The sequence below is a fragment of the Triturus cristatus genome, chromosome 3_1 (assembly GCF_964204655.1).
Source record: "Triturus cristatus chromosome 3_1, aTriCri1.1, whole genome shotgun sequence".
Classification (NCBI taxonomy): domain Eukaryota; kingdom Metazoa; phylum Chordata; class Amphibia; order Caudata; family Salamandridae; genus Triturus; species Triturus cristatus.
This window is the reverse complement of record NC_140583.1, coordinates 237777182-237790355: the sequence shown is the minus strand read 5'-3', so window position 1 is coordinate 237790355 and position 13174 is coordinate 237777182. Positions and strand designations below refer to the sequence as shown.

Sequence of the window (13174 nt, the reverse complement as noted above, 5' to 3'; positions counted from 1 at the left end):
CCTTTTGCTCAAACTCTAAGACCCTCATTATTAGAGAAGCTGGGGAGCTGCATCAGTAATACAACCCCTGGAAGTACTGTTTTCGGCGTATTGGTATTTCTAGGATGCAGGAGTACCAGACCATTACAAATCTTTGTCTCGTAAATGTGGAATAACCTCCGGAACTGGTGCTTCCATCCCGATTCCCACAGAGGTTCTTCTGCCATGCTGGCCTATTTTTCCCACACATGCGTGCGTAGAAAGCAAAAAAGACAAATTAAACGTAATGGAAATGATGCTTTAAACAACAACAGACCTGCAACGAAGTTCATAATGAGGACTTTACTTGCACAACTCAGTTGTGTTCCTGAATCAATGCTATGACCTGGAAAGTGGATCATCAACACATAAACCACTAGAAAAATTAATCGATTTGACACCTAATCAAGGAGATGATAGAGCAGGGGTGGGGATGAGATTTCTTCCTCCGTGCAATCAAAGCACCTGCTCCCACCTGCTGAGACAAAATCCCATCTAATCAAGCTCCCAAATCAAAGCTAATCAAAAACATTTCACATTATGCACAAATCAGCAAGTCTTAAATCTGTGGTGTGTTCATATTTGACACAAATATATTTTCCCAAATGCAAACAAACCCTTAAGCAGAAGAAAAGTATGTGAATGGAGAAAGGGAGAAAAAAACACCATTCAGCTCTGTGGCACCTTCCGAAGCCGCACTTGTTTCTACCTACATCGAGTAGCCATGATGCAGGCGCGGCTGTTGAACAACACAGAGGTAGTTTATCTGCCAATGGGATTGCTTTTCTGAGAAACAAGCTTGTTTCAATTCTTGAATACTAGAATTCAGCTGGAGTTCAGATAGACGCATTAGCAGTGCCACCTTAACGACATATATTCGGGGGAGGGGGGGAGAACATTGACATTTATTACGCACTTCCTGCTAATTCAAGAATGCATAATCCCAAACTATACTGAATTATGTGTAAACTTTCAGTAACTGAGTCTCACAAAAATAATTGAAATATGCCTTGCACGGACCACAAAAAACCTTAAACTGTCACTGGGTCAACAGAGACAGAGCTAAATGCATAGCAGGCAGACAGAGGGAGAATCATTAGGTAGTGAAATAACAGCAGACAGAGGTCAAATGGACAACGTTTTCACTTCCGAAAAATATTATTTTTTGGGGCAGGTACATTGACGACTGCCTTCTGTGTTGGTCCGGTACTCAAACGGAATTGGAACAATTCAGCCACTTTTTGAATACCAACGATTTTGGCATGAAATTCACTATGGAATCCAGCCCCACAAGAATCAGTTTTCTTGACATTGAACTGTATGTTAAGGACGGCAATTTGCACAGTCGTCTTTTTCGTAAAGACACTTCATGTAACTCTGTCTTACACGCAGATAGTCATCACCCAGCACATCAAATTAGATCTATTCCCTATGGCGAATACATTAGGGCTAGACGTATCTGCAGTGAAGAGACGGAATTTCGAAATTGTATTAAGGACATGAAGACCAGATTTCAAAGAAGGGGTTATGCATCGACCCATCTCAATAGAGCAGAAAAAAGAGTTTCTAACATGAGTCGTTCAGATACCCTTTTGACCAAAGACAAACATAGATCTGACAATCAGAAAATTCGAATGATCACAGATTACACTGATCTCAACCAAATCCTGCGCAAAAGCCTAAAAAAACATTGGGGTTTACTTTTGTCAGACAACTCTTTGTCGGGTTGCATTACCAACTCTCCACTGATCACTTTTAGAAGGGGGAGAACACTTCGTTCCAGACTCAGCCCTACAGTACCCAAGACCAATCCCAAAGAGACGTGGCTCACCACACACAACACTGGTTTTCATAAATGTGGAGCATGTGGGGTGTGCAGGTGGGCTCAACATAAGGTCAAAACTTTCAAGGGATATAACAACAGAACCTATTCTATTAAATCCAACATTAATTGTTTAACTAAGTTTGTGATTTATATTATTGAATGCCAATGTGGCAAACAATATGTGGGGAGTACTATCCGACCCCTTAAAGAGAGAATCAGTGAGCATGTCAGGGCACTCCATCAGCAGGATGTGAGGTATCCAGTAGCCACGCATGCATGGGCCTGCCCATCACAGGGCCCACGCAGAGAAATAAGTTTCTTTGGAATTGAACAAATAGACCCCAGCAGTCGAGGGGGTAACAGGGAGTTGCTACTTAGGAGAACAGAGGCATTTTGGATCATGCGCTTACATACGGTAGAGCATGGTCTCAATTGTGATTCAGAGATGCAATACTTTTTGGGTGATTAGGTGCTCTGTATATCAGTGATGGGTGGGCTTGTTATACCAACAGATGGACAGTCGCCTGTGTGTTAATTGATTGTACACTGTCATGATATTTCTGCTGCATTCCATTAAGATTCAATGTTAGATCTGTTGATTGTACACTGTCATGATATTTCTGCTGCATTCCATTAAGATTCAATGTTAGATCTGTTGATTGTACACTGTCATGATATTTCTGCTGCATTCCATTAAGATTCAATGTTAGATCTGTTGATTGTACACTGTCATGATATTTCTGCTGCATTCCATTAAGATTCAATGTTAGATCTGTTGATTGTACACTGTCATGATATTTCTGCTGCATTCCATTAAGATTCAATGTTAGATCTGTTGATTGTACACTGTCATGATATTTCTGCTGCATTCCATTAAGATTCAATGTTAGATCTGTTGATTGTACACTGTCATGATATTTCTGCTGCATTCTATTAAGATTCAATGTTAGATCTCTGTGTATATCGGCTGATCAGCTATTGGGTGTTTGTGTATATCTGGTATCTTGAAGCCTGTTTATGATAATGAAAGGTTCATGGCGATATTGTTTGTCATATCATTTTGAAATCAACTGTTTTTGATTATGCATATTGTGTGACATTTATTGGACATTTCTTGATTCACACAGTCACATCTTTGTGACAGAAGATGATGTCTTGGTCTTTTATGCTCAAATTAATTCAAAGCTGCAACATTATTATGTATTGAGTGAGGTTTCTTACCCATGTAATTCTCAGAGTAAGACACCTTTAATTGTTTCTGATAGGGACCTATCACTATTCTGTTTTGTTTTTCTTTTACACTGGCATATCTTTGCAAATTTATCGTTTTCCTTGTATGTCCTCACTGTGGGTGTATTCGGCCTTTTGTTTTTTATATTGTATGTGGTTTTTCTTTCTTTGGTTCAGGGGATTTAATTGTTTGTATATTAATTGTGGGTATTCTCATTTGTTAATACATTACACTTCTTGCAGGCAAGTCGTGAGTATCCTGGACCTTTTATTTTGTTAATATCTGTTTTGTGAATATGGTACGGTTGGCTTGGGTCCTAACAAGGACTCAGGTCAGTTTATTTGGAATTTAACCCTGACAATTACTTGAGATACAATGGGTCTAGTTACGCGACCCCCAGCATGACCAGCATTTTTTGTGAGGTTTACAGTTTTAGCGAATTCTGTTTGTTTTATAAATTTGTTTTATTTTACAAGTTTGGTCCCACCTGGGGCACCCATAGCTGTGCACAGCTTTGAAGCCTCCGAGGGCAGACTTAAGGTGCCTGCAAACCCCACTGGCTTCCCACATGCAGCTTGTGTGTTGTGCAGGAACTGGAATTTGCTCTCCTGCTTCCTCTGTGTGGAAGCCAGCCCCCTCTCGCTGCTCCTACAGAAGGGTCCATTCTCAGTGTTGTTGGGCACCCCCACGCCCTGGCCAGGGGGTTGTGACTTAATTTTCTCTGCCTCAGGTAAGGGGGTCACGAGCCCTCAGGCAGAAAAATAATGTCTGCATTGTTCCAGCAGGACATCTTCTTTTTGCGTTGGCACCCAGGGACATGGGGGCAATTAGCATTCAAGGGAGGGGGTCCCATGCACAACTGCTCCCACAGTTTTTTTTAAAGCAATCATATCTTCTCCAGCCCCCGGTCCACTCCAGGGTTGTTTAGAAAGCAGAGGTGGAGCCCCACACACGCTGTTGCTTGCAAAGGTCAAATCCTCTAAACAGCCATATCTAGGCCCCCTTTGGGCCAATTTTGATAATCTGGGACTCACTATGCTCCTGGTGGCGAGCCCCAGATACTTAGAGCAGTTTCAGCAGGCCTCCTGGCATCCAAAAGGGCGCACTCTGAAGGGAGCTGGTTTCACTGGCTCCCTGCATCAGCTTTCTGCTTTGCCTGGCTCCTGGGGCTCCCTTCCTTCTGCTAGGGCCCAGAAGTCGAGGTTATTCCCCAACTGGACTCATGGGGTTTCAATGAGCCAGCGTCACTGGCCCTAGAAAGACCCATTTAGTCCTGAGGGTCAGCTGCAGACTCTTTCATATACCAGTGCATATGGTAGCTTGTCCTCGCAGCTGTCCATGGTATTGCTGCAGTCCCCGTCCAGGTCTAGGGTCTTGCTCTCCTTCAGGTTCTGGGGATGCCACTTTTATGCTCAGGGTTAGTTTGTGGGTGGGAGACACCCCTTTGTCTAACCCTAAAACTGGTTCTGGTTAGTTCTTCCATTTCCCCTGGGCTTGGCTCCAGCCAGGCTAGTTCAACAAAGGCAGGGGTAGGCCTGGTGTCAGATTATTTTGTGTGTGCTGAAGGCAAGTTCCTGTGAAGTGGAATCAGGGCAGGGCATGGCTCCTCCCTACCCATCTTGTCAGGAAGACACACTCCCCACAACACACAGGCCCCTTTGTTTCCTGTATGGCCCCAATATTCATTGCTCGGTGGGAGAACAGGCACTCACAGAAAGACCCAGAAACGTTAGGCAGTGAAATTCCAACTATCTAAAAGAGGTATTTTTGAAATAGGAATTTAAAATCTGACGTTACCCTTAAAGAGGATTTAAATTTACAAATAAAAAGAGTGAAAGAAGTAGTTCTCTGGCTGATCCCAATCATAATTTAGCATTTAATTAATGTAACAGTGTAGCCCCATGATTCCCTATAGAAGCAACCAGCCTTGCTACAGTGAAAATCATTTTGGGTATATTTCACTGTACGTACATATCCAACATTATTTTCTACATGTCCTATTTTTAAACAGTATGCACCCTGTCTTTTGGGGGATTAAGGCCTACATATAGATGACTTATTAATATTTAAAAGGAAGGTTTGGGCCTGTTGAAAGGGGTTACTTTGAGAGGTTGAATTTGCAGTTTAAAATTGCCACAGGCAGGTTTCCTGTGTGCAGCTACCAGGCTGTGCACAACTGTAGTCTGTCAAGTGCAGCCTACACCATATACAAATGCATGTGTCCACCTGTACTGCTGCGGTGCCCCTTTCCCTATCTGTGTTGCAGCAGATTTACTTTGAAAGGTGGGCACTGGCGGTAAATATGCACAGTCCAACTAACAAGCATCTACTGGGAGTGAAACACGGGTAGTGAGACTCGACCACAATAAAGTAAAAGAAAATAGTTGACCCAAAGCAAAATAAGCCTGGGGACATATTTCCAAGGAAGTGGTGTAGCACAGCATTAGCCTCCTTGGCTTAATGCCACGCTCTGCCACTTCTGAAATGCAGGACTGCACTGTATTTACAAGAATACGATGCAGCCTTGTGGTTGCCCCTGCGCTGGCTCTGATTTAGCTGCCTAACACCAACGCAGGTACCCTTGCACCATAGTGCAAGGGTGCCTGCATTGAAGGGAATGACTGTTTATGTGCAAGGTGTCCCTTCCTGCACATCAACAATCTGAAATGGGATTTTGAATCTTCTATGTGTGCTGCTTAATGCAGCACACATAGAAGTTGCAAAATCATTTGTTTATGTGCAGGAAGGGACACCTTTATGCACATAAACAATCAATGGCGTTTTGCTGTTTCTATGTGTGCCGCACAATGCAGCACACGTGCAAACAGCAAAAACGAGGAGAAATTAAACATTTCTCCTCGTTGCGCCAGGGTAAGACCAGGTTTTCCCTGGTCCTAATTTTGGCGCTGCCCCATATTTATTCCACCTTTGTAAATATGAGGCAGCATCAAAATCAATGGGTAATGGGGTGGAACGACTATCACAACAACCGTTACCTGCCCCTTTCACGCTAAGTATAGCGTGAAAGGGTGCCTTATTCAAAAGACGGCGTTAAGCCCCATTAAGTGGCTGAACATTGCCTTGTGAATAAGGCAAAGCCCCTATCGCCACCACAATTTCGAGAAAAGTGACATTGTGGTGGCAATAAATATGCCCCCTGGTGTACTAAATGGGCTGAACCCATGTGCAAAAACATTGCCATAAGTTACCTGCATGTGATTGACAATTCAGAGATGATTAATGTATTGTGAAGAACAATGGTTCCATACAGTGATAAAGGTGGGGAGATCAGCTGCTTTAACTTCGATGAAGGACAGGAAGGCACCACTCATTTTCACATTTTTCTCCCTGCTTCCAGGTTTAATAGATCTCCGATATACTCTGTTCAGGCCTCACATTAACAGTGTAATCATTGGAAGTTAGAGTCTTACCTAATGGGTCAACCAGAAACCTGGAGCTCCGTGATGTTTTACCAAGGAAAGGTTGAACACCCACATATGTTCTACAATTACTTCTTAATTCTTTAGCTGTGATTAACTTTTACACTCATACCTTTACAATCAACATTTTATCAAACCCAGTTTTATTCTAATACTGCCATTGTACAATGTTTCCATTCTCTCATTTCCTTTCAGCCTTCTAGTCCGAGTCATACCATTGAAACTCCAAAAAGATTTTTTTGTTAACATTTTAAATATTTTTGTCATTTAGAGACTTCCTTTTGCTTTAGACTACTAAAATAGATATTCTTCCAGCATTCATGAGTCTCTTATATGTCTGTTCAGTATTCCACAAACTCCTGTTCATCTCTTAAATCTCTACCACTCTTAGCTTCATTCTGTTTGGTATCAGAATCTAATATATAATATTTTGTCTGGCACAATCTAGATTGCCTCCCTTTTCAATCCAATGCTAGTTTTACATAGCAGTTCTACAGTATGTGTTTTTAATCTTTTTTCCTCCTTTCTTCTACCTTTAATGCATCCATGATCTCTGGTTTTGTTCCCTATTTCTTTAAAGCCCGTAGTCCAGGTCCTCCTCAGGTGGAACCACAAGCAAACCCAGATGAGTTTTGACCTAGTTAGGTCTCATCACTGAGGTCTAGCTTGAGTCCTATGACACAGTGAACACGGGACTCACATATGAGCATACTCATTGCACTTAGAGCATCTACTGCAAAACAACAAGGTGATGGAAAGAATGCTAGAACTAATCTCAGCCACTAGCAATCACTCTGGCCACATTCCAGATCATCGTTTTTCACCCATTGTGCCATTCTAGACAAAAACTTGCCTTATAAAGATCAGCCTTGGTCCTGCTCCAATAGGAACAGTAGATCCCTTACTGTCAGGCCAGGTCCCTACCAGGAACACTTAGATTAATTTCAGCCACAGCAATCATTTGGGGCCACATTCGCCCACTGTGCCATTCTGGACAAGGACCCGTCATTTGCAAATTTTAAATATGGTACGTCTGAAAGGAGGATGTGTGACTGGAATTTGCTCTACGGATCATGGATTGAATGATAAAGAGGTATTTTGTCTATCATATGCTGGGTCAATGAATAGACTTGTGAATGAGGCAGAGTATTTTGAAATCAGATCTTTTTTGTTCAAAAGGCCGATGTAATGACTTGAGTCTGTGTGAAATGTGATTTAGAGGGGGCCTGTTAAGAAATAAGAATGCCTCATGGTTTTAAGGAAGTTGAAGGTACTAGTTTGCAGTGATAAAGGGACCGAGATAAGCTTGTCACTCCTCCTTATTGAAAATAATGGACACGCAGCCAAGTACGGGGAAAGTCACAATACATTCTTAGTTATTGGCTACACTTAATGGACATTTAGCGGATACTTTGTAATGCTACAGGTAATAGTGATCTATATTACACTAAAGAACATATTCCGTGCCATACTTATATTAACCAGATTGTGCAGAAAGGTAGATGTCACTTCCTCCTGGCTTATTTTTATGGGTCTAGAACACGTATGAGTGGGCAGGGATTGTTACTGGCTAAACTCATCAGAAGTGATAGAGTGCATGTTGTGATTCAAGGAAGCACCATTGTTATGTATATTTTCTCCCTATCACACTTTAATGCTGGTTTTACCTGAGAGTAAATGAAATAAAAGTTTAAGAGGCTTGCCATAAATAAGTCACTTGTGACCACAATAGAAATGGAATGCAGACTGTGCCTAGAATGGTGTGCCACTGGAAGCTGTAGTGCTTCTCCCTTCAAAGTATTAACCAGAAATGGAGCCTTCTTAGTAATGGTGTAGAGAGTGTAGTTATGTTTGTTCAAATTATATGGAGCGATTAAAAAAATTGTTTTGAAGGTGAATAATGAATGGCTAAATAGAGTTACATTGAGGCTGTGCCATGTTACTCATTAAGTATAGGAATAGTCCCACCCTATTAGTCAAATACAATTGCTGTGATTATTTAATTAAGATGGATTAACTGTACAGCTTTTCAGATTCCATAGAAATAAAAGAGCCTGCTTGTTTTACTTGAAAATCAAATGATGCGTATAACACAAAGTACACATTCAAAAGCAGAATTGGCAACAGTACAGCTAGAGAGAAAACTTCCTAACTCATACATGCTGGGGCAGATCTAAATCAATAAAAAAAGGATCTTTTTCTGACATCAGTGAGGTTTTCCAGCCTTTTAAATACAATGGTCCAAGGTACACACAAACAGTTTCATTTCTGCCTCAAAATAGTGGATACTGTAATTCGAAGGGGGATAGTAGGAGGGATCCGGCAAAACACTTTCTGGATTACCTATGGCACCTGAACTATGGTATTGCTATGGATGGTTTTTTATGCTCATCCCGACTTGCTGAAATATAGATCATACAAAGTTTCTGTTTAGTTGTATCTGCCTTAACTCAACCTTTAGGTATAACTTATGTGGAAAGTCTAGGGTTCCACAGATGAGTCGGTCTGCCTTGAGACTGCTAGAGCGAATTGCATTTGCAAACAAAAATGGTTTTCATTAAACTATATAAAAGCCTGCATTTAACTAGCTCATATAGTAAATGTAACTACTAGGTAATCATACTTTATTGATATAAGCCTCCAACTGAAGAAAGCAAATGCTGACTTCAATTAACGTAGCTGTCGATGCCATTTTAACTGAAAACAATGTACAACATATAAAGGTCTGATTTAAATCATTATTTGCCACAAGATGTTTTCCCCTTATGCTGCAGATGTTGTAACTTTCCAGAAGCCGTCTGTTAGTTAGTGAATAGGCATTTGTTTTTTATTAGACAACTGATAGTCAGGTTCTCACCGGGAGAAGAAGAGGCAACAGGAAGGATGATTCATAAGAAGAACAGCCTGGACCACAGAATGTGAATAATGTAACTTTTCAAGGTCTAACACTAAAGACTATTGCACAAATGTCAGTAGGAGTTACTACAATCCAATTGGATAATACAGGAGATGAAAAGACACTTGTTGCCATTTAGAATATTATGTGTTTATGTTAGTGTTTATATATGTGTGTGTTCCTGGAAAAGAGCGGACCTTTCTCTAAATCAGTTATTGGAATATGTTCATTTCTAATGCTGATGCTAAAGAGGCTACGTTTTAAAAAAATGATCAAATGCTAAAAGAACTGAAAATAAAAACCCTTTAACTCTTACAAAATTCTCATTTTTGAATGCGCTAAAAGTCAAAAATGATTTTTCATGTCATTGGATTGATGCAGACATTTGCTCCTTTTAAATTCTCCTTGTTGATGAACAAATGTCCATACAGCCAGTGGCGGGGTTATTTAATGATTATATCTGAAGACTAAGGTATAGAAAGCCCCACTTCCTCAAGACGAAAGTACTTTGATAACCTTATTAGAAGTTTAGGACATAGATGTACGAGACCATGAGATGGAAAGCCCTCACAACCTGAAAAAACTGTCCAAACTTTGCTGAGCAGCTAGGATGCCACCCGGCCTATACGTTGCTCATCCCTTGCGGAAAGGTAGGGAGACTGCTTCCTTTTCTGCATCTCTGGGTACTTTCATTGATCCAGCCGTCATTTCCTCCTCAGTTTCCTCACTTACAGATGATAAGGGACAGGCAGTCATCAATCGAGATCAGAGAGATGTGCTTAACAGAAAGGTATAAAGCACAATTCCCAGCCAACATTCACGATATTTAAAGAATATCGATGATATAATGATGGTCGCCTTAGGCCACTGTGTGTGGATTTTGAGTCACTCCCCACTTCCTACTACCCTCTATTCCTACTACAACTAATACGCCTTTTCTGCTCCAAATACATCCTAAGCTCCACCTCCCACAGACATGGGCATGATGACTGGAGCAGCAGGAGCTCACAGTCGAGGACAGCAGATCATTAATCTAAACACATTCCCACTGCAGCCAAGAATTACCATTAAAAAATGCCCAGTGGTGCAAAGTTGTGTGCAGCAACTGGCGAATTCAGAGAACATACCTTGGTTCAAGTTAGACTCTTTTTACCAATGCTACAAAGCATTTGTACTTAAATTTCCATAGCACTTCTCTTCTCCGTCCTCTCCACTAATGCTCACCTAAAACCAATCGATGTACATTTGAACAAATTTGTCTGAATGATACATTATAAGATATGTCAATCAATCAATCAATCAATCAAAGCAGTTATATAGCGCACTACTCACCCAGAGGGTCTCAAGGCGCTAGGGGAGGGGGGTCCGCTACTGCTCGAACAGCCAGGTCTTGAGTTGCTTCCTAAGACGTAATCACATATGCCAACCCACCAGTTTAATTGTATAAGTAATGAAGTGCTCAGACATAGCTATGAATCAGCAGGTTAAGGTAAGCTTTTGTTAAAACTATCCCATGGTTTAAAGGCACACAATTATAGTACAGTGAGTCAGCAAAGCCTGCTAAAATTGGAGCCAATTAGATTCATAATCTTCAGACTGGGCAATCTGCATATGATTTTCTTTTTTATCGCCACATATTCAAGCCAGCATTACTGTTCGTAGATCACACCGGCAGTGATTTCTTCAAGCATAAATGGTGCTTTGTTCGCATATGAATTAGGAAGGCGCAGTGGGCAGTGGACGGTACGTCATTGCTAAGTGTCACAAAGTGGTGGTGTCTGCCCAACTGCATGAAATTACTTGTACAATGAAGAACTGAGTCTCAGAGTACACACTGTCCCCAAACAGAACAAATTCTCCCATTCTGTGCATGAAGTTTGAAAAGAAAACAGAACAGATCTACTTTGATCTCCAAATGTACTTTAAATATTTGTGGATAGAATAAATATTATTAAGATACAGTTTACAGACTGAAACAAAACATTGGCTTAGAGTTACATAAATACGCCATTCAGCACAGGAGCCTTTCGTTATCTTTGCATAAATCCCTTCCGCTACAAATCTGGTAAAGAACTCTTCGAAAACAGCACAATTTTAACTTGAAGTTACACACAAAAGGAAATACCATAGAAAACAAAAAAGACAAAAGTTCCAACATTGGTGTCTCTTACACCTTGTAACTCAACCCAACAAACGCATAATACCTGTTATTTGTCAAAAACAACAAACAAGAAACATTATAAACTACTCTCTATGACATGAATCTTGAGGGATTCCAACTTTTCACTGATTCCTGATTCACTTAGAATCACCACGGACGCCAACCTCACCCTCAAGGAACACATGGTTTAAGCTGTCTCTTCTAAAGTCTTTTCTAAAGAAGTCGAACCATTTCTTCCAGAAAGTGACTTCAGAAATGCCTCATAATCTTGCACCTGGATGGTGCTAATGCCCTAGTCCATGGCCTCCCAGACTCCACACTGGTACCCCTTAAGGGCATCCTACATGTATCAGAATGTCTCATCCATGACCTGCGTAAATATGATCACATAATTCCCACCTTGATGGTATTACACTGGCTCAACAAGCTGGCCTGCACCATATTCAAAACCAGCTGCATCATTTACAAAACTATCAAGATCAGCATCCACACTTATCTTGCAGACAAGGTGTCCATCTCTGGAGGTTCTTGGCACACCTGAAGCCAGAAGACCATCAGACTGCAGAACAATATCTGTGAAGAATACAGAAAAAGACAGCAGGCCTATTCCATGGATGCACCAAGGATCTCCGGAAAAATATCCCCATATCCATTAGGACCATTCCAGCACTCCTCCAACTTAGAAAAGAGGTGAAGACTCACCTCTTTAAAGAGCACTATATCACAATTCATTAAGTGTCTGCGACCCAGCTACCTCTCCTGTTATTCACTAACTTTATGCTTGCCTTTGACCATGTACAACACTCCCCTGATGAAAACTCACAGGCTTGCCCAGGAGGAGCTGAAGAAGATTGCTAACATCCTAAAGTAAAATCACACATAGACATATTTTCAAAGCCATTAATCACCACAACTTTACTTTAATCAACAAACATATGACTCAATATGGCATCCTGTGCTGGAGGCCTTAATATACTTAGACATACCTGTACATTAACTATAGCCAAATGTAATAATGCTGTTGACAATGGCATGCTTCAGGAGGAGCATCTTTAGAGAGAGAGAGAAGACTAGCCAATTTTCGGAGCACATGTGTAAGTGATAATTTATGATCTTCACTAGAAAGAGGCTGCATTACTGTCTGTGCCCCTGTGCACTAAAATTCAATCTGGTGTGAAGAACTAATCTGATTCCCCACTTGCCACAAGTCTGATCTTGAGTGCATCTAAGTTTGGAATAACATTTTCCCTATATGATTAGCCCTGGGCTTTCGCAAAACAAATAAATGGTCAAGAAGTTGATATTACCTACACAAGGTTACAGTCAAAGGTTGAAGAAAGTATAGGATGTACCTATTGCTGGCAAGTTCCTAGATGGCATGGGCCAAATGTCTAGGAGCTATGGTCAACCAGAATAGACCAGTCGAAGCTGAATTCCCAGATGACAACCATAGAGGGCTTATGAACCATAAAGGTCTTTAAATGAGAGCTTTCAGACCTTCCTGTTCCACCATGCAAAAACAAAAAACTCACAGGTCCCTCACAAAAGAGAGCCGCACCAAAAAACGGAATGGTACAGCACTCAGCCACCCAGTGATCAAAAC

At 41.1% G+C, this 13174-nt stretch overlaps 1 protein-coding gene across 1 annotated transcript in view; it reads left to right on the top strand.

The window, feature by feature from the left end:
* Nucleotides 1-13174, top strand: part of OTUD7A (OTU deubiquitinase 7A) — a 1294251-nt gene that overhangs the window by 1222110 nt on the left and 58967 nt on the right. The gene's annotated exons all lie outside the window — the stretch shown is intronic.